Genomic DNA, 15,276 nt, shown 5'->3' on the forward strand with positions numbered 1-15,276 from the left:
CTGCCAGACTTGTTTATCTAAAAGCTCGAGGACAAGTGTTTAAGAAAAGACTAGCACTGGCACTGGGGAGCTTATTTGCTGTTTTTGGCAATAGCATCAGGCTATTTTCAACGGTAGTGAACCAATTTCACTTGCTTAAACTGAATAAGCGCCGTTAAGTAGTTACAATCTTCATGTTTGCTTTACAAGCAGTTTTAGGTTAAACTGGTTTTATTACTTACAGACACATACATTTGGATCTGAGTAAATTGTATAAGGTCATACAAGTGTGTGGAAATATATGACTAACCTGTTGAATCAAGTCCTGAGCAGTACTCATTTCCCTTGCTACGCTTTAGTTTTGATAAAGTCAATACTCATATGCTATGCTCTTACATTTGAATAAATATTTTGCTGAAAGAGCAACTAAAAGTCTGAGGACTTAGTGAGCCTCTGAAGTGTAAAGTCCTCAGGGTAATGTAAACACTGTCAGGTTGTGTAAAATAAAGTGCATTGTAGGAGCACTAAAATGTTTGGCTTTTAATCACTAATATGTTTCTCAGCAAGGGCACAAGCACAGTGTTCCTTCAAAAGCAGGAAAGTGTCAGAAAGAAAAAGTTACAATATGAAAAAAAAGCCTTTTTGCTTTTCATAGACTCATAGAATCAACCAGGTTGGAACCTGGTTCCTCAAAGATCATCCAGTCTAACCTATCCCCCAGCCCTATCAATACTGACAGAAAGTATGATGCAACAGAAATTACCTGCAGCAAAGACAATGTGTGATTGATAAGAGAGACAAAACTGCAGTTTAAATTTTAATTATAGTAACAAGTAATTTTTGTTAAGAAAATGATAAGCACAGGTCTTTGCTGGAAATCATGTATTTATTTTGTAATCTTTGTTGCTACAGTAGAAATGCATGAGTTACAGACAGTGGAAGGAATAACAAGAAACAGTAGAAGTACATAGGAATATGCATTATTGCTTGGATGTCTCCATCAACATGGCATGACAAACTTAAGAGAAGGAATAGATAACTGGCAAATTGCTACAGGGTACACAAAGAGACAGAAAAGAAACCCAGATCTGAATAATTAATGTTTCATCCAGATCACTAACAATTATCCAGATGTTAGTTGCATTCACTGGATTTTTTTCACAAAGTTACACACTCAACATATTACAGTGCTCAAAGTCGCCTGAGTAACATACATAGGCTGCAAAGGCAGCATAAGCAATAAAGATGTCAGGGACAGCCTGAAGTCTCTCACCTGAAAAGAGGCAGCTGGTACCAATTTAGATTACCTGGAGTAATCCTTATAGCCTCTAGCTGCAACACCAGAAAGAGAATAGCCTTAATAGTCTTCTGTAATGCCTGCCCTAAAATAAGCAGAAAAGGACAATAGGGCCTAATGAAGATGCACATCTGTCATTTTTTGTGAGGATGCTTGAAGCACTGCTGGGATGCACTGTAGTGTCTCAAAGGGCATTAGGTGTTGTGGTCATTCACTTTCCAGATTCCTGTGAAAATTTTAGACATTCAGGGTGGCATCTACATTGAGACTACTGGCAAACTACAGCATTTAAACTTCTACTGTAGACAGTGGAGCCTTAATCATAAAATCAACCAGGTTGGAAGAGACCTCCAAGATCATCCAGTCCGACCCAGCACCCAGCCCTATCCAGTCAACTAGACCATGGCACTGAGTGCCTCAGCCAGGCTTTTCTTCAACACCTCAAGGGACGGTGCCTCCACCACCTTCCTGGGCAGCCCATTCCAATGCCAATCACTCTCTCTGGGAAGAACTTCCTCCTAACATCCAGCCTATACCTACCCCAGCACAACTTGAGACTGTGCTACTCAGCTAACTCCAACACAGTCACATAGATTTGATCAGATCTTCAGCTCTCCAGTCACTGGCTGTTGAAAAGAGCCTCAGTTCATTTGTACAGATAAAAGCCTCAAGCATTACTTTGAATGTGGAGTGTCAAATATCTTCTCTAAGAGGACTTGTCTCCAGTGGATCTTGATAGATGGCTACGTGTTACATATATTTCATTTCTCTTGACATGGAAGTGTCTGAATGATCACACTGTAGGAGAGAAACAGAAAATTATTTCTTTAAGAAATATTTGTTCAAGTCACTTCATAATTCTGAGTATCTTCTCAAGTCTGAAAAGGTAATTGCTTCATCCTGACTGCAAAAGTATGTGTCATTATGCAGCAGGGAAATACTGTAATGTTTGCTGCAAGAATAACACACACAAAAACCCAGTCTTCATGTGAGAGTGATAAATCATGTTGGTACTTTCACACCCTCCAGCTAATTTTGGAGGTATTCCAAGTCACAAAATACACACTTAATATTTTTTCCAGTGCTCATGTGATATATAAATAGAAGAGTCTGGCTCATAGATTAAAAATAACAACACTTTGATGATGTCAGAAAGTTGACCTTTAGGTAGTAAAACTTACTTTTTTAGAGAGACAAGTGCGTAAGAGATTTGAATGAGCTCAAAATCCTATATGTCATGATGTGTCCTTGAAGCCACATGACTAGATTGCTTTTCAATTTCTATAGCAGATTATGAAACAGATTGATGAAAATATAAAGTGTTTGACTGTGATACTTCCTATTTCTCTCCTTATTTTCAGCAATGACTGTATCCTGAGGATGCACACTCCTCTAAAGTGGTGTTTCTTTTTTAACCACATTTTTCAAGAGTCTATATTTCATAATTTCTTTACTTGTTTTGGTTGTTTTGTTTGCTTTTAGTTTTTTGGTTGGTGAGTTGGTTGGTTTTGGGTTTTGTTTCCTTCTTTGGATTTGTACAGTTACTTTTTTTCCCCCATTTTTTGTTTGTTTTGTTGTTTTTTTTTCCCTTTTCTATTTTTGTCCATTTCAACTATTTAGTGGCCTATCATCAGGTAACAGAACTTGATTTTTTTTTTCCAGTTTTTCAAGCCTTCTTCTAGCTTCCATTTATTTTCCTGGTTCTGATTTTCAGATGTCATTTCTCTTGTTTGCTAGTCTTTATATTTATGTCATGGTTGCATCTCACTGAACGTGTGCCCTTCACCCTTCTCATTTAACTTTTTCTCTTTTGAAGAGTAAAGCCTCTTTCTGCTTCCCATCAAACAACTTTCTAGCTTGCTACTTAAAAATTATAAGCTTTCTACTTCTGCACTATTCAGTATACTGTAGTCTCCATATCCTTCTAATCAGGTGCAACTATTCCTATCTTTCATCCTGTCAAACTCGTATCTGCTCTTTCAGGCATCAAGCTTTGCTCATTGACATAATGGATTTGTCTTTCTCTACCAGCCCATTCTCAGAAGACAGACTCAGTTTCATATTCTCTGCCAAGAGCCAATGCTTTTTGCTTCATCTTTGCCAGCTTTAACTTCAGAGCTCTACTTACTATCGTCAATATTTTTGTTAGTTGTCAAATGAGTTCCTTCAGAAACATGATAACTTTTTCCTTTTCTATCTTTCTCTATCTGAAGGTCATAATTTTCTAATCTGTCCCCTCAATTAGCAATAGCAATTTTTAACATCTATTTTGTGAGACATTTTGACCTTTCGGTCTGTATCATTTAAATAATTCCAGTAGAAATAAAGAAAATTACCTTTTTTCCAGTCTTTTTTTCCTCTGCTTCCTTACAAGACTTTATTTATGACCTTCTACTACATATCTTTTCCATTTAATCTCTTCCTCATCTATTTTATTTTCTATAGGAAGTGCCCATCTTAAGAATCAAATTATTGAAAAGCTGCCAATCTCCATTTAAGTAACTTTATAGTGATGACAGCAGTGAAGGTTTAGTGATGACTGAATGAGTTTACTTATCTTTTTTCACACGAAGGAAATCTATATTGTTGAAACCATATGTGTCTCATCACATCTAGCTCCACAGGAAACTCATTATCTTTACATTTTAGTAAAATGAAGTATATAAGGCTCTTCCTTAGCTCTGTGAAGTCACAACAAATCCTCTAAATCTATCTCAGTGGGTTTAGGATCTTGTGTGTAACAAAAAACATTTTTCTAGGCTATCCTTTGAATTCAGATATAGACTGAGATACAAACTCCTGTTGCCACTAGTTTTATTGGCTCCCAAAGACATGTGCATTGTCTCAAACTCACCTACATGCCCATCTCTGTCCTTTTTCCCTGCCTTCACAATCACAGCTTCACAATCTGGAGAAAAGTTTAAAGCAAATGTGGAATTTGCTTTTTAGCAGTGATAGGGTAGTTGAATTTGCTTTTTAGAAGCGATAGGGTAGTTTAAAACAATTAGCTCCAAAACCACCCTTATTTTCCAGTCACAAATTCTACATTTCTTCAGCAAGAAACATCAGTCAGGAAACATAAAGACTCATCTAATCAGATTCCAAGAAATATAATGGAAATAAATAGACAGAAAGTTACCAAAGTATCTATCTGTAACTAGAGCAGCAACCAATTTTAAGAGGAAAAAAAAAAAAAGGATTGGAAACATCCAATGAAAAAAGAGTTGTCTGCAATATTGATAGTTTTCATTTATTCTAGACCAATAAGATTTTTTCTGTATTTTTCCCTGCATCTGAATTTAATTATTCTGCAAGTTTTAACTATTATCTTTTTCTTCTCCCTCTTTTCCTTTTCTACCTCCTTCTCTTCTTTTTCTTGCTCTTTGTCTTCAAGGCAAAGACTATACAGCATAGAGGACAATATTTTGGAAATAAATGCCTTGGGAAATGGGTAATTGGGAAAACTAAATAGCTCATGGTGATTAGTTCTTAGCTTAATATGACATCTGGATAAGCATCTGTGGTCCTTGAATGCGTAAGGAAAGGAATACTGAATAGTGGAAAACTGTTTTACAGCACTAAAGCTATTACTGGAATATGATCCACATTAAAAAAAACAGTTGAAAGTGAAAATTAGGTCTTCAAAAAATGTATTTGAGATCAGGGCTGTGTGTTTTTAATCAGTCATTCAAGGAATTCAATTTAGTAAAATTACCTGGGAAAGACAGATCCGTTCACTGTCAGCAAAGCCATTACATACCTGCAGTACATGCTGATAGCCTGCTGAGACAAAAAGAGGTTCTGAGGTGAGGTGTGGTGGGGCAAATGCTGTGGTTATGATTCCCTCCTTATTAGGATATTTAACAGTGCAATGATTTTGCGTCATCTCAAAAGGAGCCTGCAGCAAACCATTTTACAGCATGGATTGCAGTATTAGATGATGGAACAAATATTAGTATGTGCTAACTAGCAAGGAGAGAAAAACTCTCCAGGGATCTTGATTGCTATGAGTAGTTACATCAAAGAACATTTCTTACACTAAAAAAGTAAGATGTAGAAGGTGAAAACTATAACAAGATCTAGTGACTGAAAATGAGATCCACTACATAAGTAACAAAACAACAAAATAATTCACATTTTAATTTGGTGTAGTATTGATTTGCTCAATAACTTGATGGATTGGATCCAATGCTTTCTTTTAAAGGGCGTTCCCCAGGTCCATCATGGCACTGATTTCATATAGACATCATTTTATATCCAAGATACATGTCAGTTGCACATAGATGAGCCTTTTTGGTTGTCTGAGCCTATGAAAATGAAAACTTGGACTGTCAGAAGCACATAATATTATTTTTCATAGAAAGAAGGTTTTTAAAATTAGCTGAAGGTTCACTGACACTTGAATGCTAACAGCAAGGTTGCTTCAGAGTATGATCGGTTTTAGCCTTCATTCAGTCATGAGAACTCTCTGTTATGGGATAAAGGAAGTTCCCCTAGCCATGCCAAAGGCAATATTACAGAATGACTGGAAACCTTTCCATCCCTGCAGCCTGCTACTTTTGCTAGTTTCAAGAAGCTTCTCATTGTCTGAGGCTCTTCAGCTCCAAGGCACTGTTGAAATGATTTGTTCAGTTTCCCTTCTGACCAGCTCTTCAGCAGAAGTGATCAATCACAATTGAGTTCCTGGTATCATGTCACAACAAACTGATTAAGCTCTCCATGAAGAAATCACAGCTGTTATTTGGCCTAATTGTATCATACAGGACTTTAAATTGCAAAGAAAATGATATTTGTCTTTCAGAGAAAACATTTTAATTTGCAAGCTCAGCAAAAAAAAGGATGTCCATATCTTTTTAGATGGTTAAGAATAGTGTATTGGCTTCCAGAACTGTAGCATAAGAAAAAAGTCTCCATTAAAACGTTGACATCTAAAATGCTACTGTGCCTTTTAATGTTCTAACTGCTTACAAACAAATAGTCTTGTTGTTTTGCAGATAGCAAGCACAGAGATAACATCAGCTTCATTAGAGTCCAGAGCTACTCACTGAACGATTGCAAGGACTCACTGCAGTGGGGAATCAGGTTGATAACATATCTCAGTCTGGAGAAATCCCACTGATCGCTAAAGGGATCAGGGGACTCTTAACTAAGTCATGCAATTGTCTAACCTACGTGCTAAAACCTGAGACTTTGTCTCATTTGTAAATCCAAAATATTTTATTATGGGAAGTAATGACTAAGTTTAAGCCCAGAAATATTTTCCACAGAAGCACTGAAAATCATAGCTGACACATGTGCTTAGAGATTGCATGCATATACCTAACTACTGCCTGTGTTTCATAAAACTGATCACATTAATTTATACCAAATTCAGATTTCATAGCTCTGCTCTGCTGCTGAAAACAAATTTGAACAGATCAAGCAAAGAAAGCTCCCGTGGTCTCTAAGCACACGGGAAGTAAATGTTACTAGCTTTTTATTCAGGAAACAAAACAAACCAACAAAAAAACCAAAACAGCCAAACAAACACAAAAACCAAACAACAAAACCCAAAACACCACAGAAAAAAACCTTCAAACAAAATGAAAGTGGAAGAGCATTAGCATCGCAAAGAAAATAGCTATTTAGCTGGCTCGGCACTCAAGGGATTGTGTTGAGATGTGCTCAGTTTACAGGAATAGGCTTTAGGTTTGACTAACCTGTGCTCAGATCACATCTCCAAAAAAGAGCAAGATCAGGCCTCCAGCAACACTTAATAAATTGTGCAATTTAAAGCATAATTTAACACATAATTTGAAGCAGCTTTTCCTTACATTCACAAGATGCTCTCACTTTCCTCAGGGCAAAGGAGCAATGGCAGGGAGTATGGCTGGTGCCATCTTTACGTCATACATCATTACTTGCTCAGGAATAGATGCCTTGGATCCCTTTTCTAGAGACTTTGCCTTACCATTTTCATATGCACAGAGGCAAGGGGGATAAAATCTCAATAAGCTATGTAGTTACCCACTAAAGGAGATAACTTTCAGTGGAATTTCATGGAACTTTTGAAACTTAAGTGTATTTTAAGCAGATGCAGAAGCAGCTTGACTCCAGCTTAATCTCTTCAGAAACCACTCTTCTGGTTTTTTGACAGGTCAGCTCCCAGGTGTGCCTTAAGATGAGTGAGAATACCTTAAGAGCCCAATCTTTCATAGCTCCTTTTCTCCCCACAATGTCTTTCACACCCTCCCTAACCAATGTTCAGGTTTGCAGGCTAGTGACTATGCATTTAGACTAACTCTAAGCTAGGACTTTCAGATATGAATGCAATAGCAAATAGAGAAACTGTGTGTTTCCTCTGCACATGCTGAGGTCCAAACCAATTATATTTGTGTTGTTTACACTCAGGGCTTTGAATCAGACTGCTATTCCTTCTTCTATATGGCCACATCTTCAGCTTCGGCTGAATTTTCTGATGCCTGCTGTGACTCTTCTTGGGTTCACTGACCAACCAAAACAAGGAGAGGATTAAACTTCCATTGTTAAATAAAAACAATGATCCTGAGCTATAAATCTTTGCTCATCCACACAGCCAAATCATTATATTGCTCACTGGTTTGAATATCTCCAAGACACTACTGCTAACAAAAAGAGGTAGGTTTAAGTAGCATGGACACCAAACAATCCTTACTCACATGGTGTGGCTTCTCATCCTTTTTCCACCAGTGTAGACATGCCCATGGTACATTACAGTTCCACTGCAATCCCTATTTACACTTTTGATTTTGGAATTGAAACCATGGCACAGAGGAGTGCTTCATAGGCATGTACCACCCTCATGTGGATTCAGAATATGCCCAGCACAGGCAGCAAATACCTCAGAATAGGGATGGCCTTTTAGGTTCTGCTGCATAGATATCAATTTACTAAATGAAAAGTGAATATTGATTTGTTTATCCAGCACTAAAAAGAGAAATACTTCTTATTCTAAACATCCTGAAAACCAGGATGATCTTCACAAACCTTTTCTTTAAATTGAGGCCAGTCATTATGAAAGAAAAGTACATAGAATGATCTTATTCTCCATTTCAATCCAAATGATTTCAGTTGTTCATCTTCTGTATGGGAAAATAATTTATTTTATGTTAGTGTTTCATATTTCAACAATAGATTTATATTAATATAAGACTTAAATATACAAGTCATAAGCATACTTTTTGTCAGAAACAAGTTTTCTTTCTTGTTCTTCATTTTAGGGATAAGGATATTAGACACACAAAATCCTTTAGGTCCTTTATTGCTGTGAGGATGGTCTTATAGTGTAATGATCTGAGGGGTGTTGCAGATAAACACCAGGAAACACATGAAACTCTATTACAGCAATCAGAATATCCTACAATGTCACTTCACCTTTTGTCATAGGTTGTTTGCAAACTGGTGAAGGAGGAATGTGGATGTACATTTTTTGGTTCTTTTTCTTACAACCTCAGCTCCTGGAATCAAATGATTATAGAAGATACTAAACCTTAATTTCTGATTAAGAAAATTTTCAGAGAAAACTTAAAGGCACAAATTACCAATTTGTATTAGCCAAAATACCATGCTAAAAGTTGTGATTTTCTCACTTTAGAGTCAAATTTTCAGAAAGTCATAGAATGGTTTAGGTTGGAAAGGATCTCAAAGAACATCTAGTTCCAACCCTCTGCCATAGGCAGGGACACCTTCCACTAGAACAATTTCTTTTGGAACACAATGCAATAAGTTGATACTAACTTGTCCAAGTTGCCATATGAGAGTATTATAATGTAAAATACTGTGGAGTGAATCTTAGCTTCTGTATGCTATAATAATAATCAAGAAAAGGGACTATGCTCTCTGTGGAGAACATCCACATAATTTCAACTCACTCAACATACTGTTGATAGGGATCTAGAACTCAGTAGGTGGAGAGAAAGAATAGTAAAATATGTTCAAGATCCATCTGTAGTCTAGAAGTGAGTGGCACACTTATTGCTTAGAACACTTCATCTCTGGAAGTTGTTCTCCTAGGACCTACTGAAGATATGGATTTTTCCCTTTCTTGTACAATTAACATATTTTCAAGAAGCACAAGGTTCTGTGTAACAACAAAGAATTGAAATAATTTCAGTTTTCAGCTAAACACCTGAGCTGGTCAGAGAGCCAGTATCAGGAACAGTGTGGCCAGTAGGACAAGGGAGGTTATTCTTCCCCTGTACTCAGCACTGGTCAGGACACACCTTGAGTACTGTGTCCAGTTCTGGGCCCCTCAATTCAAGAGAGATGTTGAGGTGCTGGAAGGTGTCCAGAGAAGGGCACAAAAAATAAACAAAGCTTCCTAGCACCTGCAATAAGCCTTTAACAGTTATCACCAAGCACAAACAGGCAGACAAGTGTGAAAATTAAAGCAACTGAGTTAATTAACTTCTTCATTCCACTCAGCTTCAAGATACAATCACCTTTGGTAGGGACTATGGCAGCTGTTCACTAATGCACCAGTAGGGTTGCTACTCCTGTTACACAGTGTTATAGTTTTTTTCCCTCTTTAAAGAGGAATATAAATGCTAAGCAGAGAATAAACAAACTCAACAACTTCATGCCATGGCTTATGTTGAATCTGCTGCTGTTCATACCATGCTCAGCTCATGTTAAAGTCAAAATGAAAAGGGCTGGCGGGAAGAAAGTATTATGGGGCTTGAAGTTCAGGTCGCAACTCCAGAGGCTTCCTGCTCTGGTTGTTGTTTTTGGATTCTACATTTTAGGATTAGGATTTTTTTTTAACCTGGTGAGATGAATGGGAGTTGGTTAGCTCACTCTTTCTCTGCTTTATGCTGGTTTTCTACCTGCATTTCATGGAGCTTCTCCTGTAAATATGCCAGGTTAAGGTAACCATGCACTGCAATAGTAGCTAAGTCACTGCGCTGTGCATTTTGTTATCCTGTTCCATACAAAACCCTTGTAAAAAATCATCTCTTTATCTCAGCCCAAAGGTTTCTTTTGTCTTTTCCAACCTTATTGATTCTATGATTTTAAGGCTCAACCAGCACCTGCGACTGCAGTTACAGTAAGCATCAATTGTGTATCCTACCTAACCGGGGGGCCACACAGGCCCCCCGGCCTTTAGATTCCACTCCCATTCACCCGGTGCACACCACAGGGACTCACCAGTGATGATAGGAGGAGGTCTCCTCTGCCCAGATGGGCACAGCTTAGGGCTCCTGCCTCTCCTGGTGCAGCTTAAAAAGGGGAGTGGGCAGGGAGAGCAAATTGGTCACAGCTGGGGTGAGAGGAAAGGGGAGTGGGCAGGGAGGCAAAAGTGGTCACACCTGGGGTAGGAGAAAATTTCAACAGAACCCAGGTGCTCTGGGATTGAGGGGGGAAAGGGGAAGATGCTGTGGGGTAGTAAAGGGGCAGAGATGATGGAAAAGGGGAGGTGGTGCTGAAAGAATGGAGATGGAGATGAAAAAACGAAGATGGGGGAAAAGGGGATTTAACAAAAAAAAAAAAAAAAAAAACTGCACTGTTGGCATTGAAAGCAGCCTGTTCATGAGCAACCTTTTGCTATTTCTGCTTGGAGTAGTAATCAGACATCTTCACCAGCTCACTGAAGAACAGCAAATCACACCTATCAAGAGGTAAAAATGAGGAAATAAAGTGGAAAACTAAGAAATAAAAATGAAAAAAAGAAAAACAAATACAAATTGTAAATATAAAAGTATATGTATACAAAGCATGAGGTCTTTCATCAGTTTCTCCATGGAATGCATTCCTGTGTGACCTGAAGTGAGATTTTAAGGTCCTGCTCTGGCAGGGCAGTTGGACTCGATGATCTGTGGAGGTCCCTTCCAGCCCCCAACATCCTGTGACCCTGTATAACATTTATTATTGAGTCTGATTTTTTAGTTCTGGCTTTCTCATATAGAGCCTGACCAACACAGACAGATTGCATGGGCATTGTAAAGAGCTTCTCTTCAACAAAGACAAAACATATCAGAATGCTGTTTTCTTCTGGTCCTTCAGTACTGGTTAAGTATTCATCCTGAAATAATTTTTAGTGGGATAAAGCTTAGGAGAAAGGCAACTTTAAACCTGCAATTATTAGAAGAAGTGTCATGGGTTTAAGAAAGTAGAGTATGTCTTAAACCAGAGTACAGACCTCCAGCTGTTAGATAGGTGCAGGAGGTGATTCTGTTTCTGTAAGCCTTGCATCTCCATACAAATGGACATTGCTGTCTATCCCTTCTGTCTTCTTCTTCCTCTCTCTGCCCCTCTCCAGGTGCAGGCTGCATTATCTTTGCCATACAGGGCACTGGGGCCTGGAGTGGCCTGGCTGGGGCCTGGGGCTGGCAGGATGAGTATTAACTGTGGTCTGGGGGCACAGAGAGGCATGGTGGATGTTGGGGCAGGGGGGGGATGACACTGGAGGCCTGGGGTTTTGGCCTGGTTTCGAGGGAGGTTGTGTGAAGCTTTGGCCTAAGGAGGCTCTTTGAGAACTGCAGCTGAGGAGGACCATGGGTTTGGTATATTTTATATGCTTGTGTACTGCTGTCTGTAGTTTGGAGCAGTGCTTCCTCCTAACCTTCTAATTCTTTCCAGCCCTGTGTGTGCAGTGTGTCCTTTACTCTACCTGGGAGGTGCACACAGCAGCTGCCTCCACTCCTTAAACCCAAGATGAGAAGGAAAGGATGAAAACAAAACCACATCACCTTCTGCTAGTTGCCTCGGTGCAAACAGCACTCACAGCTAGTCGCATGTGGTAGGGTTTGTGTGGCAGCACAGCAGCCTGAGGTGTCCCTAACCTACTCTTTTTCTAAGGAAAAGGGGCAGGAAAATAATTGCACTCTTGCTGAATTGGAGAAGAGTACAAAAAGGTTGTAGTTAAAAACGTGCAGGAACAGGTACGGTGCACCTGAACCCTTAACACCCAATACAGATGTAGGATACATAAAACTCCCCCCCAAAACTTCCCCCCAGGCAAACACAAACCACCCCAATAGCAGTGCACATTTTCTCTTATCCCCATTTTCTACCAGTTAGGCTTCAAGCAGGTCAGATTCACTGTGGCCTGTGGCCTTGAAGGCCATGGCCTGCAGGGTACTCCTACATAGTTACCCAGATAAGGATTCCTCTGGAGAGATGAAAGGAAAAGGGGGAAAACAGAGTGAACTGACTTTGCTGCTTACATTTAAAGTGTTTGCAGGATTATGGAATTAAATAACTGTGTTGGTTTCAGGCTAATTGGAATATTTTAATGAGAAAATGAGATTATTGTCTGTGAAAAGGCTTGCTGAGATGTGTAAAAGCAAGGACACAAACACAGATAAGACAGTGTGTGTCTCTGTCTGTTGTAGTCTGTGTTTCTCTTTGGCTTGGATCTGCATCACTCAACTAATCTTTCTGCTTCTAATCCCCTTGCCAATCCTCGTAGCTCACCTTGACAGTAAGGCAGACTTTGGGATAAGGTAGAGGGGTGGAAAGAAGGAAGGAGGGTGGTTGGGAGCCCCACCTGGGGACTCTGATTTCTGGAAATGGTATTGTGTTTCTGTATTACTTTTAACTTGTATATTTTTGTATATAGCTGTATAGATTTGTAATGTATTGTAAATACCTGCTTGTATAGAATCATAGAAACATAGAATCAACCAGGTTGGAAGAGACCTCCAAGATCATCCAGTCCAACCTAGCACCCAGCCCTAACCAATCAACTAGACCATGGCACTAAGTGCCTCAGCCAGGCTTTTCTTGAAGAACACCAGGGACGGTGCCTCCACCACCTCCCTGGGCAGCCCATTCCAATGCCAATCACTCTCTCTGTGAAGAATTTCTTCCTAACATCCAGCCTATACCTACCCTGGCACAACTTGAGACTGTGTCCCCTTGTTCTATTGCTGGTTGCCTGGGAGAAGAGGCCACCCCCCACCTGGCTACAACCTCCCTTCAGGTAGTTGTAGACAGTAATAAGATCACCCCTGAGCCTCCTCTTCTCCAGGCTAAACACCCCCAGCTCCCTCAACCTCTCCTCATAGGATTTGTGATCCAGGCCCCTCACCAGCTTTGTCACCCTTCTCTGGACATGTTCCAGCACCTCAACATCTTTCTTGAATTGAGGGGCCCAGAACTGGACTCAGTACTCAAGGTGTGGCCTGACCAGTGCTGAGTACAGGGGAAGAATAACCTCCCTTGTCCTACTGGCCACACTGTTCCTGATGCAGGCCAGGATGCCATTGGCTAAGCTGTGAATATAAAGCTTCATTCCTTAACTTCCAGCCAGCTGACTCTAGTCTGAGTAATTTCATAAGAGGGGGGTGGGTAACTCCCAAACCATCACAATAACATAATTACAGTATCCAGGGGTGATTAATTCATCCCCTGGGGTGGGTCTTCATCTCTGTAGTTTTTTAGGGAAATCTAGGATAACCTGGAACCTCTGAAACCACCACATCATACAATCATAGAATTATTAAGGTTGGAAAAGACCTCCGAGATTATCAAATCCAACCATCAGCCCAACACTGCCTTGGTCGCTAAACCATGTCCTTGAAGATTCGTGTCTACACAATATTTGAACACCTCCAGGTATGCTGACTCCACCATTTCCCTGGGCTTCCTACTTCAGTGCTTGACCACCCTTTTGGTAAAGAAATTTCCCCTAATATTCAAGCTAAACCAACTTGAGGTCATTTCCTCTCGTCCCATTGCTAGTTACTTGAGACAAGACAAGACAACACCCACTTCACTACAACCTCTTTTCCTTTATTGTAATTAATTGCCTTTTATTTTCATTTTCACCTGGATATGCTACAGAGAAACAGCACAATGCAGTACACAAAACCATTCCCACAAGTAAAGATAGTAAGCAAAATGACATCCACTGATGCAATGTATTTTATGATGAACCCCAGTATCATTTTATACTTCCCCCTTTTTTTTTTTTTTTGCAATGTGTCTTTTAAAACAGACTTTTGGTGAGAAGCTGAGGAATCTTGTGCTGCTTATTTCAGACAAATGATTTTGTTAAATATCAACAGAAAAAAAAATATTTGCACTAGTCAACCTGACCAGTCAAAGTAAAAGTATGCAAAGGGACTTTCTGAGTGCTGCTAGTTATTGCTCTTCGATGCACGGCTGCAGACCATGACAGCCAAACTATGTGACTGCTAATGGGTTACTCAGGAACTCTGCTTTTGATAAAAGACAAAGCATGGTGTTGGTGACCTTCATCAGTGGATTATGGCAATGACACAGTTGAATTGTTCCATAGTTATACCATATCTTTTTACACAACTGGTGCTTTGATAATTGTATCTTTAGAGGAACTCTATAATCTTTCATAGCCTCAAGAAAAGAGCATATAGCAGAGGAAAAGGGCTCATGTTGTGCTAATAAGACAAGGTTATGACATTTTCAGAATTAAAGTGAAGGCAAAGTAGGCTGAAACCAAGCCAGATAAACCTACACTTGCATGAGCATAGGTATGTCTGTTAAAAAGTTGTTATATTTACACATGGACAGAAAAGAAATAGTCTTTTTCAGTCTTCATTTTTTTTCATTTTAGTGAATGAAATACTCAAATCTATTTCTAAATTTCAAGCAATTAACACAGGATAAGAATACAGTTCCTGGATGTGCCTCTGACCTTAAATTGGTGTTTTCAAAATTAAACTTAATTAGCAGGTATAAGATCCCTGTCAAAAACAGGATCACCCACAACCTCCTTGGGCAACCTGTTCCAGTGTCTCACCACCCTCACTGTAAAGAATCCTTTCCTAATATCTAGTTTGAATTTCCCCTCTGAAGGTTTAAACCCTTTAGCCCTTGTCCTGCCATTACAAGACCTTGTAAATAGTCCCTCCCCAGCCTTCCTGTAGGCCCTCTTCAGATGCTGGAAGGCTACTACAAGATCTCCTCAAAGTCTTCTCTTCTCCAGGCTGTAGAGCCATCTCTCATAGCCTATCCTCATAGCAGAGGTGCTCCAGCCCTCTGATCATCTTCGTGGCCCT

The 15,276-nt window shown here is 39.5% G+C and overlaps 1 long non-coding RNA gene across 1 annotated transcript; it reads right to left on the reverse strand.

Annotated features, from left to right (window-relative positions):
• Positions 1-885: 885 nt before the first annotated feature.
• Positions 886-10,497, reverse strand: LOC135173947 (uncharacterized). Its single transcript, XR_010301577.1, has 4 exons — positions 10,442-10,497; positions 8,282-8,376; positions 1,817-2,074; positions 886-1,502 (listed from the first exon to the last, which is right to left on the reverse strand). It is a non-coding gene; the product is annotated as an uncharacterized LOC135173947 (long non-coding RNA).
• Between the last annotated feature and the right edge of the window lie 4,779 nt (positions 10,498-15,276).

This window comes from Pogoniulus pusillus, chromosome 3 (genome assembly GCF_015220805.1).
Source record: "Pogoniulus pusillus isolate bPogPus1 chromosome 3, bPogPus1.pri, whole genome shotgun sequence".
NCBI classification, from domain to species: Eukaryota; Metazoa; Chordata; class Aves; order Piciformes; family Lybiidae; genus Pogoniulus; species Pogoniulus pusillus.